Source organism: Mustela erminea, chromosome 6 (assembly GCF_009829155.1).
Source record: "Mustela erminea isolate mMusErm1 chromosome 6, mMusErm1.Pri, whole genome shotgun sequence".
Taxonomy (NCBI): domain Eukaryota; kingdom Metazoa; phylum Chordata; class Mammalia; order Carnivora; family Mustelidae; genus Mustela; species Mustela erminea.
In genome coordinates, this window is record NC_045619.1 from 27796061 (window position 1) to 27816574 (window position 20514).

At 43.0% G+C, this 20514-nt stretch overlaps 1 long non-coding RNA gene across 1 annotated transcript; it reads left to right on the forward strand.

Moving 5' to 3' along the window:
- The first annotated feature begins 11688 nt into the window (after positions 1-11688).
- LOC116593025 lies at positions 11689-17009 on the forward strand. Its single transcript, XR_004286711.1, has 3 exons — positions 11689-12913; positions 13567-13698; positions 16720-17009. It is a non-coding gene; the product is annotated as an uncharacterized LOC116593025 (long non-coding RNA).
- Positions 17010-20514: the final 3505 nt, after the last annotated feature.

The following is a 20514-nucleotide window of genomic DNA, read 5'->3' on the forward strand; positions in this document are numbered from 1 at the left end:
AAAGTTGCTTTCTTGGCAAATGCAGGGCTCATGCTCAAGAGGCATGTTTTAGCATTGTTGCTTGCTTAATATTAAATTCATTTCATTATTTAATTTTTTCATTTTTTAAGATGACTGCTGGGCTGATTATATCTGAAATATTTCTTAACCAGAATCACATTTGTGAACAAGGCAGGGGGGCTCATGACGACTTCACACATTACTATCCTAATGTAAACTGAGTTGTTTTTATTCCTATTTGGGTCCCTTTCCTGTGGGAGGTAACTCATCTCTGTGATATTTTATGTGGATAAGGCCATGTGACCTGCTTTGGTCAATGAACTGAGAATGACAGTTTCTATCAGAGACTTCTAGAACCAGCGTGGGACCCACTGCTCTTCACTCTTCACTCTGCTGCATGAGTGGCTAAGTTCCAGGTACAGGCAGCTTTGTCAGCTGGATCCTGCTGTAAGCATGACGTAGACCAAAGCCGCAGCTGCCATGGAACGTGGGTAAGAAATCTTGCTTGATTATGGTGAGCCTCTGAGATCTGAAGGCCATTTGTTACCTCAACATAACCTAACTCATCCTGACCAATGCCGATGGTATACTGGAAGGAACAGAAAGAACTTACGTTCAAATCCTGATTCTGACATTATTAAGTACATGTGGAAACTTGGGACATTTCTAAAGTACTGGTGACATTTATAACTTGAAACTCATTTTCCTCGGGAATGGGTACAATCTCCATCACCTTCCAGATCTCACAGGCTTGTATGAAGCCAAAATAACAGCATTTATGTTACAGGCCACAGAAAAGGATCCTGCCCTAGACAAAGGTAAGGCACTCTTAGGGCTGGGTTTTCCCTCTTTGAGTGGGTTGTATGCCCCAGTCTTTGCCTCTTTTCAAATTTCTAATAAATGTCTTGAAGTATATCATCCTCATAAAGTTTTATAAGCAGTCGCATGCAGATACTCACATACCCTTGTCTGAGAACGGCACTTCTGACTATAGAGGACCACTCTTTGTAAGCATCCAGCTTTGAGAAGGACATGCATGGAGTAGTGAGAAGTCTGGGGACACAAGCACGGCCATGCCAATCAGCCAGATTATCTTTCCAGAGCCATGAGCATATCGTGTTCTGCCCAGACTATTTTCAGGTTTTGACATAAGGTTTTCAATGACCAGGATCTCTATTATATCATGTACTTTATTAGGAAGACTTAAATGGTAGAAGAACACTAGCTTTCGAATCATAGAGAACTGGCACACAGTAGCTGCTCAACAAATATTTATTGAATCAATAGGTGAATCAGCTCATAAATGTGGAAGTTTAGTTTATGACCTATGTTGTGTTCTGGATTGGGCAGCCAGCTTATAGGAAAAAAAAAAAAATGGGCTTTTGAGCTTGTACAAGGGTCTATTCTGGATGTCTCCAGATTCCTTCTGAACAGTATCAGTTAGCATTTTGATAAGCCTACACTTTCTTTGCCACAGAAGGAATCCCATATGAGCGCACCTATGGCAAGCATTTAAAATGCTTTTGACACACAAAAGCTTCAGGGGCTCTGCCTTGGAAAACTGCCTAACAAAAGCAACATCACCACCTCGCTCCCATTGCCTGGTTTGGGGATTGCTTTTCCTTTTCCTCTCAACCGTACCGCCTCTACCACTTTGGGCCAGTCCCTGCCTCTTTAATATCCCCACAGGTCAGATATTCCTTAACATCACACTTAGGCATTTATACCAGCAACAAGAAGGGACATGACAATGTTTTCAGTGATCCTTGTCAACAAAGGGAGAAGGGAAAGAGTCTATGATAATACCCAGTGCTTTGCTAGGTGTTTCTCATTCATATAATCCTTGCGAGGTAAATGGCTTTGTGTATTTTTTTGCGATGGTAATTTTAAAACAAGGATACTAAGATACAAAGAGGTTTGGGAATTTGTCCGAAGTCACATCTCCTGTAAGGGCCGGTGCTGGAACTCGAATGCATATCTAATTCCCAGCCCTCTATGTCACTGGCTGTTCACTACTTCAGCACACGACGCCACAAAGAAGTCAACAGCTTGGCCGGTCTGGAGAGCCTTTGGAGTCAGGGGTCCCAGTTCTCCCACTGACCATGTCATTTACAAATTATGCGGCCTTGGGCAGGTTACTTATCATCTCTGAACCTCAAGTGCTTCATTACTAACAAGAAATAAATTGCCCCTTTCAGGCAGTGATGGTGAGAAAACTAGAGACGGTACAAACAGAATCAGTGCCTGGCATAGAGGAGACACTCAGTCGGTAAAAGTACTTCCATTATTATTATTACCTTCAATAAACAGTCCCTGAATAGGATGATTAACTCCACAGAGCTGCCCTTGGTGTCAGATGGATGATAAAGATAGCACGCCAACTTGGAAGGAGGCGTGGGGAGGATTGTTTCTTGCTTGAATAACTGGGACAAGGTGGAAGCCCACACAGACAGTCACTGCAGAGTCCATGATGGTGGGGACTGGGCTCGCTTCTCTTTCTCTCTGCCTTATCTTTCTAAGACTGAGGACAGTGGGCTTGAGCACAAATCAGCGCTCCATAAAGTGTGCTAAATGAACGCAAGTTGGACTGTCGGGGTGAGTTTGAAGGGGCATGACAGACACCAGAGGGACTGTGGAAGGTGATGGGAAAAGGTGGGATGGCAGAGAACTTACGGGACTTGCTGGAGTAGAAGGAATTGGGCTGAACTGGAAGGAAATAACATGATGGTGCTGGAGAAGAAGTGGTTGGCTACGTAACTTGGGAGGTCCCTGCAAATGGGAGTTTCTAAGACAGCATGGCAGGCGGTCTCTACCGCCTCAGAGTTCGGAGAAAGGGCGAAGGCAACAACCAGGCAATGACCTGAGGCCTTCTCCTTTCGTTCTGTTTCAGAAGACCGTTGAGCCTGCCCATATCTAGTGTGGATAATATTGTAGACCTGTGGTGGGGTCTACAATATTGTGACAGAACAGCAGGAGACAACACACGCACTCTGGCTGTCCTTAGAAGACAATTCCATGCTAATGCCTCACATCTCATATATGAGATACTATATGCAAAGAGCTTGGCGCTCAGTCCATTAGGAATTGTTAGTGTCAAATTATTATTTATCACTTTGTAGCATTTCGGTGAGTGATGAAAGCAGAAGTCATGATATAGAGGCAGGAACAGCAGGCCAGAGAGACGGCGGATGGCAAAGATTCAGGGTGAACCTGTAAGGTCGGAGCACTGCCCAGTTCCTCCAGCAACAGAGATGACACTTCCTTCAGCTGCTCCCGGAACACTGACATGTCCTCAAGGACCTTATTACCAGGTGTGGAGTCAGCATTCCCATCACGGGTATAATATCACTGACCAGTTTTTACAAACTGATCCTGGACACCCCTTACTGGGATGTCTCCCAAACCCAGTCAGTTCCCAAATGCCGTCCTGGGGAATCAAGGGGGAGCAGAGGTCAGGGCCCAGCTTCTGTCCAAACAGGACTGAATTACCTAAAGCGACTATTTAAATTCTAAGATCAATCTGAGATGACAAGATTGGACTCAGATTTACTTTGGTTTTCTTCCTGCTTCCAGCAGCGTGGGGTCTTGTGAGGAGGAACAGAGAAGTTGGAGACTAAATAAAGAGCAGTTTTAGAACAAATGTTCTCCGCATAGCTGAGTATTGCGTTAGCAATTTTATGACCCACTATGCGAGCACTTAAATAACTATAACACAAGGTAGAAAGTGATAAACACCGAGTACATAAGTGCTGTGGGAATTTGGAGGAATTATTTCAGCTAGTTTGGGAAAGGCTTTGTGAAAGAGATAGCTTTTTGTAAAAGAGCTGTTCTTCCCTCCAACATCTGACTTTAAAAAACTTCAAGCATACAGAAAAATGGAAAGAATCATAGAACACCCATATACCCTTCAATGAGATTCAACATTTAGCAATATCTTGGTAGATTTGTTTTCCCTCTATGTAGGAGACTATATGCCTACATGTATAGGCGTACACATAATATACATAGTATATGATTTTTGAGAACCACTTGAGAGTAAGTTACAAATATCACGAGACTCCCTTCCTAAATACTTCAGAGTGTGTCTCTTAGGAATAAAGCCTCCGTAGGCACAACCTCCCATCACTGAAGAAAATGAGGACTAGTGAGCTACCTGGGGATTGGAGGAAAGGTGGGGTTTGGGTTTTTGACAACCCGTGACAGAGGTCACCGGTGAGTCCAAGCCCAGATGCGGCGACATATTTTAATCCCTTCGTTGGCCGGAGAAACTGCTTCTAGATCAGAGAGCTGCCACAAAGGCAGATTGGAAAGCGCTGGGGCCAGAAGCCACCTTTTCTGATCCTTTTTGTAAGGTTCCCCACCACGCTTCTCTTCCTTGCAGGGCGCGAACCTGAGAACACAACACCCTTGGTTTCTGCACAGAGGTACCTTTAAATCAGTCTCAGGAAAGCTTCTTGGATGGCACCCTTCTGTGTGGGTTTCCAAGGTGTTGCCGATCTGAATCCTGCCAATTCTCCTGGAAGAGCGAGGTTTAAACAGGTGGAGAAACAGAAATAGGGATGACTAGCTGCACAGTAAGTCAGGGAAGGAGCGGGCGGGGTGGGGAGGGGCGGTTCACATCCCGGATTCCCAGGGACTCCAACTTTATGGCCTGAGTACTCATCCTTCCCCCTCCTTCCTCACTGCCTTCCCCCACCGACACCCCCAGCAAAAGAGGAGCAGCAGCTACAGGAAAATCGCTGGGCTGTGCATCAGGACCCTGAGTACTATCTTGCTTCCCCTTCTGATTATCAGTGGGACTTTAGACAGGGATTCTCAGTCTGGACTGATTTTGTCTCCCTAGGGAATGTTTGGCTATGTCTGGAGACATTTTTGGTTGTCACAGCTGTGAGGATGTTCGTGGAGTCTAGTTCCAAGAGGCCAGGGATGCTGTTAAACATCCTTGATGCACAGGGGAGATTACTCAGTCCCAAATGTCAGTAGTGCTGAAGTCAGACCCTCTGTTTTTGAAAATCACTCGTTTTTTTTTTTCAGGCCTTAATATCTTCACTTTGAAAGGGGGCATTTGAGCTAGCTCAGTGGCTCTCCATCTTGAAAGTGCTCTTTTTTTTTTTTTAAGATTTTATTTATTTGACACACAGCAGAAGAGAGAGAGCACAAGCAGGCAGAGGGGGCAGAGGGGGAGAGAGAGCAGACTCCTCTCTGAGCAGGGAGACAGATGTGGGGCTCAATCCCAGGACCCCAAGATCACAACCTGAGCCAAAGTCAAACGCTCAAGCAACTGAACCACCCAGGTGTCCCACGATTTTAAAAGTGTGTGAGAATTCCCTAAGATGCTTATTCAATAAGGCAGTTGTCTGTCCCATCTTTAGGGACACCATACTTGGTCCACAGGCCACATCTTGGAAATGTTGCCCTGGCCAGTTTCTAAGATCTTTCTCGGCCATCCCATTTTCCAGTTCTAAAAATGTGGGTGAGCAACAAATGTACTTAGCACTCCTGCCTGAGCATGGGATAAATATGGAAATAGGAAATGGGAATCTTAAAGATCTCTTCACACACACATACACCTCCACGCCCATAGGCCACATGGAGTGGTCAGTGTAGCCGTGGAGAGACCTGAGGCCTTCTCTTTCGTTCTGTCTCAGAAGACCGTGAGCCTGCCCATACCTGGCGTGGATAATATTGTAGACCTGTGGTGGGGGGAGATGTTCTGGAACAAATTATGTGATGGAACAGCAGGAGACAACACACGCACTTCTTCAAATCTGAGCACTGGCTCTCCAAGCATCTTTGCTTCAACAGAGGCTCTTTGTAGCTTAGGCTACCCCTGGCATTTTCGGGTTCGTAGAAACCAGTTTAGAGTACCATGAGGGAAGGCGTAGACGTGTTTATTTGTTTACTGTCGGGTTTGAATCATAGGTTATTCTAGGGAAAGGGCAGGGTTGGGTGTGTTGCTACTGTTGGCAAAGCATGACTCCATGTAGCCTCACAGCAGCCGATTACTGCCCTTCTATGTGTCAGAGGCTTCTGTGATGTCATTTCGTTCTCTTATTGCAAGGAAGAAATTACTGCTGTCCTTTCTCAGATGAGGAGACTAAGGTCCACTGACATTTGGTAACTTGCCCACCATCCCACTGCGAGTAAGTGGCAGAGTCCATTGATCAACCTAGGATGGTTTGATTCCAAAGCTCACCCTCTGTCTCTACTGCTTACTACTTCCTGCAAGGACTAGAGGTGACCTGGAAGGGCAGAGATAGGGAAGGTAGGAGGCTAGCAGAGGCAAACACCTGGTACTTGGCCTGTCCCCAGAGACCTCCGTCTACATGTTCCTGGGATGGATTTTGCTTGGAATTCATGTCCTTATGCTAGAGGAAGATGTGGTGCTTGTTTATGTCATCATTCCTTGAGGACCCAGACTTCTCCCCCAACGTTAGTATCTTCAAAGAAGATTTTTTTTTTAATTTTTTTTTTTTTATATAGATGCTCTTATTTTTTAAGGCCTCACATCAAAACTACTGATATAGAACACCTGGGAGTAGGGTTTGGGTGTTTTGGTTTGGTCTATCAGTATCAAGAATTTCACCAGTGGGATTACTATTCATTGTGTTGCTGAGCTCTTTTCTCCAGAAGGCCTCCATTCCAGGGCAGCCATGGTAGCTGGAAGCAGTGCCCCACTGAGCCATTATGGCTGCTGGCACACTGGTAGGGGTAGGTATCAGACTAGGTCTTGAAAGAAGAGACCCGCAATAGATAAGAATGGATGTGAAGAAATGTTTGGGAGGAATCTCTCCATCCTACCCAAAGCATGGTGTTGAGACACAGGATCTGGGTAGGCTCTTCAGTGAGGGGTGCAAGATAATTCTTTTAGTGTCCCCGGGACTGAGAAAGTAGGAAATGGATTTTGGAAAATGAAGGTAAATACTTAAGGGGTTAGTTAGAGGGAGGTGACAAAGGTGAATTTCTGTTACCTGTTTTTTAAGATTTCATTTACTTATTTCAGAAAGAGAGGCAGGGAGACCACACAAGCAAGGGCAGAGAGAGAGGAAGAAGCAGACTCCCCTGCTGAGCAGAGAGCCTGATGCGGGGCTCGATCCCAGGACCCCAGGATCATGACCTGAGCCGAAGGCAGACATTTAACTGGCTGAGCCACCCAGGTGCCCCAATTTCTGTTATTTTATTAAGGCAAGTTGATGGTAAAGACACTACAATGTGTTTTCAAGGGATTTAAAGTGAAAATTATAATCATTATATTGACAGCTTATTAGATGCACTTAAAAAAAAAGAATGGAAATTACAGCCTATAACATGGTTTTGCCACTAACAGGATAATGGCTTGCTTTCCATGTTTTCCCATTGGAATGATGATCTTCTTTGCAAAGTCACTGTATCCCACTTTTCAGCTAAAACAGTAAGTGCTGGGGGGGTTGTTATTGGCCTTCTAATCATCTAGAATCTTTTCAGTGATAGTTTATCTCTGTCCTGAGAGATGGCACTTTGCTCCCATCTCTAGAGTAGCATTTACCATATTTTGTTGCAATTTATCTGCTATGCACTTGCCTCATTCTTTTTTTTTTTTTTTTAAAGATTTTTATTTATTTATTTGACAGACAGAGATCACAAGTAGGCAGAGAGGCAGGCAGAGAGAGAGGAGGAAGCAGGCTCCCTGCTGAGCAGAGAGCCTGATGCTGGCCTCGATCCCAGGACCCTGAGATCATGACCTGAGCCGAAGGCAGAGGCTTTAACCCACTGAGCCACCCAGGCGCCCCACTTGCCTCATTCTGCAGGAGGAAGTACCTAAGAGACCAAAGCCAGGCACCATTCATTTTTGTAGACCAACTTGCAGGCATGAAGGAAGCATTCACTACATGTATCAAATGAAAAAAAAAAAAAGAGTATATTTTCTTTCCAGTATAATCCAAGTCTTGCTTTGGTAGGATCTCATTGACCTTAAACTTATTAGAAATAGAAATAAAAATGTTTTCTGCTTGTATAGGAAGGGGATACTATTGATCTGCTGTCACTTTGAAATCACAGCATGAAGTGGGTGATTTACTAGGATCAGTGATGGATCAGGAGAGGTCAAATCTCACATTTCACCCAGGTTTATTAGAGTCAAACATGTTTCAGACTGGTAACTTGGACTGTTTTTACTGTTGCTAGATCTTTAACTTTCATTTCCCTCTTCATTCTTGAGTATAAAGACAAAATGTATTTATTATAGAAAACATACAGATATGTGTCAGTTAAGGTTCTTTGGTCATAAATATCAGAGACCACTAAGAGCTGACTTAGCCAAGAAAAGGTAATTTATTGAAAGGATGTGAGGAAGCTTCCAGAATGGACAAGAGGCCAGAGAATCAGTTTAGAAATAGAACAAGAAGAGCAGCTCTAGGAATTAATGGAGGTGGAAACTGATTGCTTAGTTCTGGTGCCACTATAGGATTGAATGGATTCTGACATTTTTCTTTCCCAATGCAACTCAGCTAAAATGTCTTATTGGCTCATCTTGGCCAATATACAAGGTTTTTGGCTTATACTGGGTGAGTGAAAGGATATGACTAAGGAAACTTCATTACTTTCCCATCAAAATACACACATCAGAAAAAAAAAAAAAACAACAAAAACAAATGACACACATGAAGAAGAGGTTCTAAAAAGAAATCGAGGCACTAGTGCAGGGCCAGAATGAATGGGGGTAGAGAAAAAATATAGTTATTTAAACCATAATCATGCAACCACATGAAGATAGCAATTGACATTTTATGTTTCCTTTCCAGACTTTATTCTAATCATAATGATGAGATTAGGATCTTACTATACATAGTTTCATGTTTCACTTTCCCCCCTGCTATTAATCATATTTCTAAAGAATCTTTTTTAATCGTGGCATCAAATTTCATTCTTTTGGCCATTCCACAGTATACTGAACTACTCTCTAGAAAGACATTTTGGCTGTTTCCTGCTTTCTGCTGTTGTAACACAATGACAAAGTGACATGTAGGAATAATATGGGCTTTGATGTCTGGGAGAATTGAATTTAGATTCCAGTTGTACCATTCCCTAGTCAGGTGCTCTTAGGTAAACGGCCAAATCTCCGAGTCCCCCTTTCCTTATTACAGTACCTTACAAATCTGGACATGTTGAGTTTGAAAGGACTGTGGGCTACCCAAGTGTACATAGTGAGGGGAAGAGCTATAGGCTAGAGGTGTAGATTTTTAAAAAATCTATTTTTGGGGAAGTATTTGAAGTCCAAGGAGGATATGAAATCAGCCAGAAGGAGAGGGTAGAGAGTGAGAAAGGCGGGGAGCCAAGAATCCTAAGTGACCGGGCACACTCCAATTTAGTGGGAGGCGGAGGGAAAGGGCAAAAGTCACGTGATAAAGAGCAGATGGCGGAAGGATGAAAAAAGGAGCATGAAAAGAGTGTAGAGGAGCCCAAGGCTTTTGTTTTAAGAAGAGAACAGAAAGGGAATGGTCAGAGAGCCCCACAGAAAGAAGAGATGTTGGGGGTCAAGAATAGAAAAAGGGGGAGCATTGGAGATGGCAGTGAGGGTCACTAAGGCAAGGGCTGGTTTGGGACCAGGAGCTGGACCCATTTCCACCGAGCAGAAAGTCAGAAGCTAGAGAATGTTATACAGTAACTGTAGAGTGTTTGTATAAAAAACAAACAAACAAACAAACAAAAAGCCCCCATTTCTAGCAACAAAGAAGAAGAAAGAATGGAATCGAAAGGAAGAGGAAAAGCTACAGGAGATCAAGGGAGGACTTTACTTTTTCAGTTGTCTAAGAGACTTCAAGGTTCTAGGCTGTTGGAAAGAAGATAGTCAAGAAGGAGAGGTTTCAGGCACAAGAAAGAAGGAGAAGTCACTCATTTATGTATTTCTTCATTCATGTATTTATTCACCAAATTAGAATAGAGTGCCTACTACACACCATTCCATGCACTAGGGAACAGCAAGGATCAAGGCAGTGTAGGCCGCTGCTTTCAGTGGGGAGAACAGATAGTTAACCCTCATGACAGCATGACAACAATACCATGGAAGTAACTCAGAAAGAAAATATTAAGAGTCAATGTATGCAGAACATCAAAATAGATTTACTGTTTTGTAATGAGTGGCTGCTTTAGATCAGATGTTTAGATGTGAGGCTAAGGAGGGGATATTTAATCTAATAATTAATTTAAATGAATATTTAAAGAATAGCTTTGCAGTCTAGGTAACAAGGGCAATAGAAGGAAGAGATGGAAATGTGATCAGAAAAGAAGACATAGCCTAGATATTGAAGGATGTTGTCGGCCATAGTTTTATCCCCCCCCCCTTTTTTTTTTAAAGATTTACTTATTTGAAAGAGAGAAATTGAGCACTTGCAGTTGTGGGTCAGGGGCAAAGGAAGAGGGAGAGGGACATAATTCCAAGCAGACTTGCAGCTGAGCATGGAGCCTGACTCTGGGCTTGATCTCATGACCCTGAGATCACAACCTGAACTGAAACATTGAAACCAAGAATCGGACACTTAAACCGACAGGGCCACCTGGGCACCCTGGCCACGGTTTTATTCTAAGTAGGACTAGAAGCCACTGGAAGGGACTAATATGACTATATTCGTGTCTCAAAATGATCATTCTGTCTGTGGTGAGAATGGAATTTAAGAGGAACGAGCAGAGGATAGGAGCCTGTTAAGAAGTTATTGCTACAGTCAAAATTAAGAGATGGTGTAGCTTGGACAATGGTGGAGGTGACAGGAAATGGTTGCAATCAGACCATATATCATTGTAGAGTCAAGGGACATGCTGACGGATCAAACATGGAGAAGTAGCATACACGAAAGAGAAGATGTGAGAAGGGTTTATGACCGAAGCACTTGAGGGGACAGTAGATGATTTTATTGAGCTGGGGAAGACTGGGAGCTATGTGAAAATCCTATCAGTTATATGTCAATAAAGCTGAAATTTTAAAAAAATGAGTTCCGGACTTGATAAGAAGATGATTGATGGGGGAATTACTTAGAGGAACATTTCTTGCCTGCCCTCCCTCTGGCTCAGTGATTGCGGTTGTAGTTCCAATCTCCAGGTTACTGAAAGCATGTAAGAACGATTTGGACAATCCGCTTTTTGGTGGCACTCATTGTTCTCTGTGCTCCTTGGTCCAACCTTCTGCTCGCTGGCTCCATACTCTGACTTCTGACCTACCTTCCTGGTTCTGGAAAGTCCTATATCCTTTTTCTGACTTATTATTCAGCTCCCCATCTGAATCCCTGCTCTGCATACTTCCATGGTCTCAGCATTAGTCTCAGGTTCAGGATACTCTGTCGGATATTATCACAATTTCCTCACCATGTTTTACCATTCCACAGAACTAAAGCAAAAGAACCTTTGCTCTCCTGCATCTCCTGCTCCCCAACCTATGGGAAGAGAATTCAGCTATTTGTAATCTGTTAAACTACTAGGTAAATAAAGTCAATAGTTTACATATTCTGATATTGTTCTACTTCTTCTTCTTCTTCTTCTTCTTCTTCTTCTTCTTCTTCTTCTTTTTTTTTTTTTTGAGAGAAGGAGAGAGAGAGAGAGAGAGAGCGAGAGCACGTGCGCACATGGGGGGAGGGGCAGAGGGACTGAGAGAATCTTAAGCAGGCTCCATGTCCAGCATGTGAGCCGTAGGCAGGGCTCAATCTCACAACCCTGAGATCATGACCTAAGCTGAAATCAAAAGTTGGAAGCTTAATCGACTGAGTCCCCCAGGCACCCCTTTATTCCTCTTAAGAAAATTCTTCTCTGTTACAAGTACCAGTTTAAACCAATTTCTTGTTAGGATTCTTATAAAAATGTCTGAATGTAGGTCTTTACTAAACTGGGAGGCCAACACCACTGTTTTCTCACCCACCATCTTCTGTTACTTGAACTTCTGAAAAATCTCCTAACTGATCTTTCTTTGTCCATCCGTTTCATTCTCCACAGTATTGCTGGAGTCACTTCTACAACATAAACTCGATCCTAGCAGTCCCCTGCTTGCAAGGCTATAGTGGTTCTCCATTATCTTTAGGATTAAGCCTGCTAATCCTTGACAGAGATACTGGGTGGGGGGGTCACTAAATGGCCCATGTGTGTCCTACATTTTCCAGGATTTCTCTAGTGGTTAGTTGGATCTTTGTGACTAGTTCTGGACAGCAGTGGATGAACGTGTCTTTTTTGGGCAAAAGTATTTAGGAATCACTGTCATACATGCTCTTCACCTCTTGTAGTGACCCAGAGAGCCACATGTTGAGACGGTAACATCAAAAGATAGCAGGATCCCTAGTGTCTGAAATACCCCATGGAGAATTGCCCTGGAATGTCATCTGAACTGCATTGGAATTTACTTGACAGAGAGACAAATCTTTGTCAGTTAAGGCACTAAACATTAGGTTTCTATTTCTACAGCACAGGCTAGCCTACTGGGTAGGTACACATAGTGAGCATAGCCCCGCAGGCTCTAACTCCAGCCCATCCTTCCAGTTTGTTCAACTGTCCAGGCAGGCAGGGCACCTTTCACTTCCTCCAAGGTATCATGCTTCCTCCTGCTTTTGGTTATTTCCCAGTTGCACGGTAATTTCTGCCTTTCCCCCATCCTCCTTCCAACGCATGAACTTTGGTTAAGTCTTACTCATCCTTTAGGTCATAAGCTGACCACCACTTCCTTAGGGAAACCCCCATAGCTTCCCTTCATCTTGCTCCTTATACATCATTTCAATTACTTCTATTTAAATAAATCTGTCAGCACTACTAGACTCTAAGTTTGGCCAGATTGCAGACCCTGTCCTTGTTAGGGACTCATCACTGGTCCCTACACAGTGTCTGGCATTCTAGTAAGGGCTGGACAAATACTTGCTGAATGATGGAATGATTGACTGAATGAATCAGTGGAAGATAAATAAAGGTGAGTGGGATGAAAATTACAAAGAAAAAAAGGGAGATGTGGTAACACATGGAATTCAGCTTGAGATGTGAGAACACACGGGATTCAGCTTGGGCAGAAACTAGACTTGGTGTTGGTTGGACTTTCTAAGAAGCCATGTAAAAAACTGATTCTAACCAAAACTTCTCCTTCATCCTCTGTGATACCACCTGAATTATTTGAGTATAAAGGAAATCTTTCATTAGGAATCTCTAGCACCTTTCTGTTGCAGGTGGGATAAGGTTCAAATATGTCAGCACGGCATAGGAGTCAATTAAAGGCTGGCTCTTACTTTTCCTCATCTCCTCCCGCCTCTTCCATCCATCCGCATGCACACTCTGCTTGCATCAAAGCAAATGCTTCATCCTCTCCGAAATATGTGTGAAGCTCCCCCCTTGCCACCTAGCCAACTCGTACTTGTATTTTAAGACTCAGCTTAAATGTCGCCTCCTCTGTAGAGACAGTTTTAAGCTCCTAGTCTTAGACACTCAGCATTTTGGACTTTAATAATGCTGTGCCTTGATGCAGTATTTAGAGTATTATTGTTTATTTCTGTGTGTGTCACTCTCACTAAGAGGGGAGATCCTCTGAGTAGGGACTGTGTAACTCACTCCTTTTTTTTTTTCCTATTACAGTGTGTAGCCAAAGGGGAAGCCTTGTGAGTGCATAGCCAGTAAATGAATGAACAAAAGAACAGAAACAATGTTGGAATATTGCAGGGGATGCGATTTCTAGTTTCACTCTATGTTTCAAATTATTTTTCTCCAGTGAGTACACAGGGATGGGAGTGGAGGCTGCACGGGGGGGAAAATAAGTTCTTGGGCGCCTGGGTGGCTCAGTCGGTTACGCATTTGCCTTCAGCTCAGGTCATGATCCCAGGGTCCTAGGATTGGGTCCCATGTCAGGATTCTGCTTGGCAAGGAGCCTGCTTCTCCCTCTTCTGTTCCCCCAGCTTGCGCTCTCTCTCTCTCTCTCTCTCTGTCAAATAGATAAATAAACTCTTTAAAGAAAATACCTTCTTTTAAAAATGATTTCCCACTTTTATGATTTCTCTTAGGACCCAGTAGGTTTCAAAGTACCACATAATATGGATGGCATGTTTCAGACTCCATGGGTATTTATGAATTTATTAATTGGTAGCCAAATCTTTATCCAGAATGTACACACCTTTGATTTTTGATGAATAGAAAACAGCTTTTTCTAATTACCTTAAAATTAATGTTCTGCATATATTGAAAATTCTGAGCTTTTCTTTGAAAAACTTTTTTTTTTCCTTTGTGGCACACGTAGGCTTAACATTTTTTCTGTTGGGAGTGGGGGAAGTTTGGTTTGCTTTCTCTTTTGTTCTAATTCTAAGTGTTTTTTGAATTGCTATTTAAATTTATTTATTTATTTATTTTTACAATCATTCAGACTTCAGCCCTGGAAAACCCCATTTCCCCTTCCCCGTTGAGGATATTATTGCAAAAGGTTATTAGCTCTTGACAACTGTCCAAGATTGTGTCACTGGCCCAGAATACTAGACTGATAAAAAAGTCCACATACCCCAGTGGACTGACTAGTTAAGAACCTATTGAAATTCTAGCCTAAACACCCAGCACCGGGTCGGGTTTGCTGGTATCTCAAACTCTTACCGACTGACCACTGAACTACTTCCTCCACTCTCCCACTCCTTAGGAGCTGGAAGGGTTTGAAAAGTAGTGCTTTGAAGCCTTGGAGCAGCCTCAGAGTAAATAATGCTTCACGGCCAACCACATATAGCTCAGGATCTCTAATTAAGGGAAGGGGCCTCAGGATTTTTGAAGGAGAGGGATTCTTATTCCTTTCTGATTGGTCTAGGGATTCAGCGAGATCACAACGAAATAAGATATAAAGGTGTCGGAGGCATAGAGGGGCTGGTTTCAGTTATGCGTGGTCTGGAGCTGGCAAATCTGCCATAGAGCACTTGAACCTGGCTAAAAAATTCTTAACATCGTCTCCAGGACTGTCAAGGGCAACGTTCTTGTGTGCGCGCTCCGGTCTGTCGACGCGCGGACACGTGGTTTTGTACCTATGCATTCTCAGCCTGCAGGGACGATTGTGTTTTGGCTCACAGGTATAAAGTCCTGTTTTCTCTGTCAGGTGACCATGAGTTTTGTCGTACTCAGCAGGCCTTTTGTCTAATGCATTGACACCCTAATGAAAAACAAAAGGTACATTCATCAAAAGAGACAAGATTACGCGAATCATAAATGGAGAACATCAGGGAGGCTAGCAACAATAATAATAATAAATTGCGGCTATTGTCCACAGAAACTTGCTTTTCTAAGGTACTTTGATAATTACCTGTCAATGTTTCAGTTTCCACACCCGCTCCTTGAATTGATGGAGTCTATTTATATCACATGAAATTCTTGTATTTGCCTCTCAAAGTGCATTCCATTCCCAGGCATGACTAGGGCAGAGGTTATTTTATTTTTCCAGAGGGGAAAGTGTTGAGTCTGACACATGGAAGCAGTGCTTTCTGGTTGAAGGCAAGCCAAACAAAGAGACAAATAAACATCAGCCTTTGTCAGGAGGCAAAAGGCGAGAACTATAGCTTGGATGGTCCGGGGGCAAGTAGTGTCCCATCCCCAGCAGAGGGGTACTTAGCTCTCTCTCTGTGCAGCTCGGGTGATGTCTAAGTCTTTGTCTTTGTCTTTGTCAGGTGGTGTGTGGAAGCTTAAATGCAATGTCTGCACAAGGAACAACAGGGGACGGGAAGAATGGAGCCCATACAAATCTGTTAGGCATGTAGGAACTTCACGGATTATAGTTTGTCTTTATGTAAAGAATGTCCTAATATGAGGGGCTGGTTTTAATAAAACTACATGCATTTAGGGATGTCTGAGTGACTCAGTCAGTTTAGCATCTGCCTTCAGTTCAAGTCACGATCCCAGGGTCCTGGGGTCGAGTCCCACTTCAGGCTCCTTGCTCAACGAAGAACCTGCTTCTCCCTCTGCCCTCTGCTCTCTGTGTTTGTGTGTTCGTGCTCTCTCACTCTCTCTCTTTGACAAATACATAAATAAAATCTTAAAAAAAAAAAAACCTATATGCATTTAAAGATAACGCATGTCCCATAGATTTCAGTTCTTTTTTGTGGTCTTTCTTCCTAGTCACAGAAGTGGGAGGATTGGTTGCCCAGGAGGCCGCAGCAGGGAACTCCCTTATTTCCATCAGAAGAGAAAGGGATTGAGGATCTGAGTGCTGGCAGTGCTTGTGTTACTGTGGGACTTGGGACAACTAGTCTGTCTGCTCTAGACCTCAAATTCCTTATTTGTTCAGTGAGAAAGTTGGGCCAGATCCTATCCAGTTTAAAGTTTTTTTTTTGTTTGTTTTTTTTTTAAATCTTAGTATCCTTCATTTTTCACACAGTGTCTGCAATAAAAGTGGGGATCGACCAGTGTTTATTAAATGGATAAGCCAAGCATCGAGTGTTTCCCATAGACGTAATTTACCTGTGCCGCTCTCCTGCTCAGTCTGTTAGATGATGGTTTTTCAGAACCACAAGGGTTATCCAGTAAGGTTGGCACATTCCACAAACACTCATTTTCCTCTTTCTTACTGTGTGTGGGAGACAGCCTCTAAGATGGGGCCCTGTGACCATGAGCTCATCCTATTCATGTCCTCGTGGGATCCCTTCCTCTAGAGTGTAGACTGGACATACTGACACACTTCTAAAGGCAGAAAATAGCAGAAGTGATGGGTCACCACTTCTGAGATTAAGTTGTTTAAACCCGAGATTCTGTTTTGTTCTCTCCCTCTTTCAGAGCCCCTGCTGTGCGGGAAGCCAGCTGCCATGTTTTGAGCTCCCTACGGAGAGACTCTGATGTCTCCAGACACCATCCAGCAGAGACCTGTGGCTGCCCATAGTCACGTGAGTGAGCTTGGGAGTGGCTCCTTCCCTCGTGGAACCTTCAGATAGATGACTACTGCCCTGGGGGAAGCCTCAGTCGTATACTCCTGGGAGACTCTGAGCCATCCCCAGATTCCTCACTCACAGAAACTGTGAGATAGGGGCTCCTGCGTGGCTCAGTCAGTAAAGCTTCCGCCTTCGGATCTGGTCATGATCCCAGGGTCCTGGGATCAAGCCCCACATTGGGCTCTCTGCTCGGCAAGGAGTCAGCTTCTCCCTCTCCCTCTGCCTGCTGCTCCTCCTGCTTGTGTGCTCACTCTCCTCTTTCTCTCTTTCTCATGAGTGTGCTTTCTCTGTCAAATAAATGAATAAATAAAATCTTTGAAAAAAAGACCCGCGAGATAAAAAGTGTTTGTTGTTTTAAATTGGTAAGTTTTGGGGTAGTTTCTCACATGGTATATTAGATGACCAATTACGTTACAAAAAGAACCTAAGTCTATTAGATAATTTGAAGTGCATATAATCTAAATAAAAGATATGACAAATATACTAATAACTAATACGTATAGTTGTAATACTACCAATAACTAATTCCCACATAGAGCTTATAATGTGCTCCAAATTGACAGGTATGTATATATACAAATACATATATATACATATATATATATCACATATATGATATATATACATATATACAGATATATATATCACATATATACACATATATATTACATCACATCTATCCATATTAACCCATTCATTCCTCACAACCACATCATAAAGAACATGACATGACTGTCCCCATTTTACAGATGATGGAGTGGATTCACAGGAATGTTAAGGAAACTGTTCAGGGTCATACAGCTTGTAAAGACTGTAAATGGGAGACCAAAAGTATAAACTCAATTTTCCAGATGGCTTGCTTGTTACTGCTATGCTATAGTGTACCCATAAATGATATTAGGGGAGTATGACAAAATGATGAGAGATTCAAAGGTGTGATTACAGCCAGCGTAAAGGATAAGAATGGGCCTTGACGGAGGACGTGAATTGTGGCATGGGAGGGATTAAACACAGTGAGAGAGATGCATGATATAAACTGTTCCCTGTTGCCATGGATTGAATGTTTGTGTTCTCTCAAAACTCATTTCACATTTTGTTAATATTTTGCTAATTGTATGCAGTTATCATTAAAATTGCTGCTGGCATTCATTCGTCCCTTTGCTAATGGTTTCATTATTTACTTGTGCCAGCAAGGTGGACGCATTGCATTCTACTGAGTTCAACTTGACCCAGTGAGGACGTGAAGTCAGGTGGCAGGGTGGGAATAGGCTGCAGCTTCCCATTTTCTAGCTGGGTGTGGGCTGCCTCCCAGAGAGGTTTCCAGGCTCCTATTCCACAATCTGGAATCCCAGGAGTCCCACTCAGATGCAGAGGCTCGTTTTTTCAGAGGTGTTACATTTGCATAATTATACAGCTGGGGGTCTCAGTAGCTCAGGTGAGTCAAATACGTTTGTGCCTCTGAACAAATAAAAACTTGCTCTCTTTCCCCAGGCCCCCATCATCCTCTTATATCCATGGCTTCTAGCTCCTTCTCAAGCCTCCTCCCCCTATTGCATCTCACGCTCAGAAGTCACTGGCTCTGTAGCCGTTTTACTCTGTCCAACCTCGGAGTGCGCCTTAAGACAGAAGGCTTAGCTACGGCAGTGGGGACAGGTAGATGTTCAGCCACAGATGACCTGTTCCCGTCCCATGGGAAGCCAAGTGACTGCCCTTCCTGGCTTATGTCCCTGCCTTCTTCCCTATCTCTGAGTTTTCTCTCCATACAGTGGACAGAGTTTTCACTGGAAACAATTAACTTGGTATTTTTTAAATCTAAGAACAAGGTAAGAATAGGTTAAAAAGAAAAAAAAAAAAGGCAAGGTCAACATGCATGCTGTGAAAAGTCTCTGTATTTGGTCAGCTCTCTGCTTTCCAAGGACTTCTTTCTATAAACAACCACATATACCAGTGTCTTGTATTTTTCAGACATAGTCTATGTATATATATGGATGTATCGGATATATACACATATTTCTTTCTTCTGTATAAGAATGTTTTTAATATGTAAGTTTGATCATCACAAAAAACCAGACACTCTCCATTGACCTTTGGAACAGGTCATGAATATCCAACATGGTACTCAAGGCACTGCCTGCCTGACCTGTACAGCTTTGTCTCCCTCATGCCGATCTCCTCTTCATTTTGTTTTTCACGTGGGACTTAGATCCTCCAACATCTGTTCAAATCACCTAAGGTTCTCCACGCCTGCTTCTATCTTTGATTAGAATAGCTCTCAGTCTGGAGTTGAAACTGTGGTTGCCTCCTCCTTGTTTATCCCACCTACGTTTAGTGGCCATATGATTTGGATGGAATGAACCCACTCCACCCCTAAGGTCCAAAGTTACACAAATCCCCTTCTCCTTACCAAAATCATCAGTGCAGATAACCAAGACTGAAGTCAGATGGAGGCATCCAGTAGTTAGAAGGATTGATTTGGTGTTGCCTAATCAGCATAAAGAAGGGAAATCTTTCTTTCTGGGACTATGAGTAAATAAACTGTCACTGGTAGACATTGTCATGATAGAAACTAAGTGACTGAAATGAACATACAAAATTAAGTAGGACACTGATACTCTTAGAGAAATGAAAACCAGAGTCTTGATCAAACTGTGCCTGAAGCTATACTAATAAATACCTTTTAGTGTTTTAAGCAAATTTACAGAGGGTTTTATTTGACTTGCAGACAACTTAAAGCATCCTGATTACTGCCCCCACCCCACCTTTCTGGGCACCGATCTTCTTACACCTGGCTTACTCTTACCTAATCTCCACGCCTCTTAACTGTTCCCTCTACAGAGAGGCTTCTTAGGCTTGGGTCTTTTATTCAGTTTTCCTTGCATTTGAGGCCTTTTCCTTCTGCATACTTGTCAGAGTTGTAATGAAAGATGATTTTTAAACATTTCTCTCCTCCAGAGGACTGTAAATTAAATGAAGTCAGGCCTCTTTCTGTCTGGTTCACTGCTCTAGCCTCAGATGCTGACATGCACCTCACACTTACTAATGACTCAACAATTATTTGTTGGATATAAAACTGAATAAATGGTAGAATTTATTATGGATAAGTTGTTCATTCCCAATGATTTTTAAATCAAAGTTAGTAGTATTCTCAGAGACTGAACTATAGGTTTTTATCTCCGGTCAAAATTGGGCCAAATACTCTAAGTCCCCAGGGTATTTTACTAGCGGTCATCCAGTTCCATCCCTGCATCTCTTAGAGAGGATGTGCTGCTGGTGTTAAGAGCCCCACTCCAATGCAGGTAGGATTAGAAACCCGGATCTTTCCCATACTGGGTTTCTGGTCTTTGACAAGTTATAGAACCTCTTTCAGCAGCAGTTTATCTGTATAAGGAGGATTATAACGGTATCCACCTCCCAGGGTCACTGCAGGGAATAAGTGATGTGACGTGTGCAATGCACCCATTTCAATAATACAGACTGGCCTACAGTATTTTCCATCGCATAGTGAATACATGTAAACATATTACATGGCACGTGAAGCTACTCGCTATTATTGTTATTTAGAGGTGGACCTCAATTTCTAGGGCTGCACGTGGAGAGTTCTCTTTACTCCAGTGCTTTGAGGGGCTTTACTTATGAATGATTT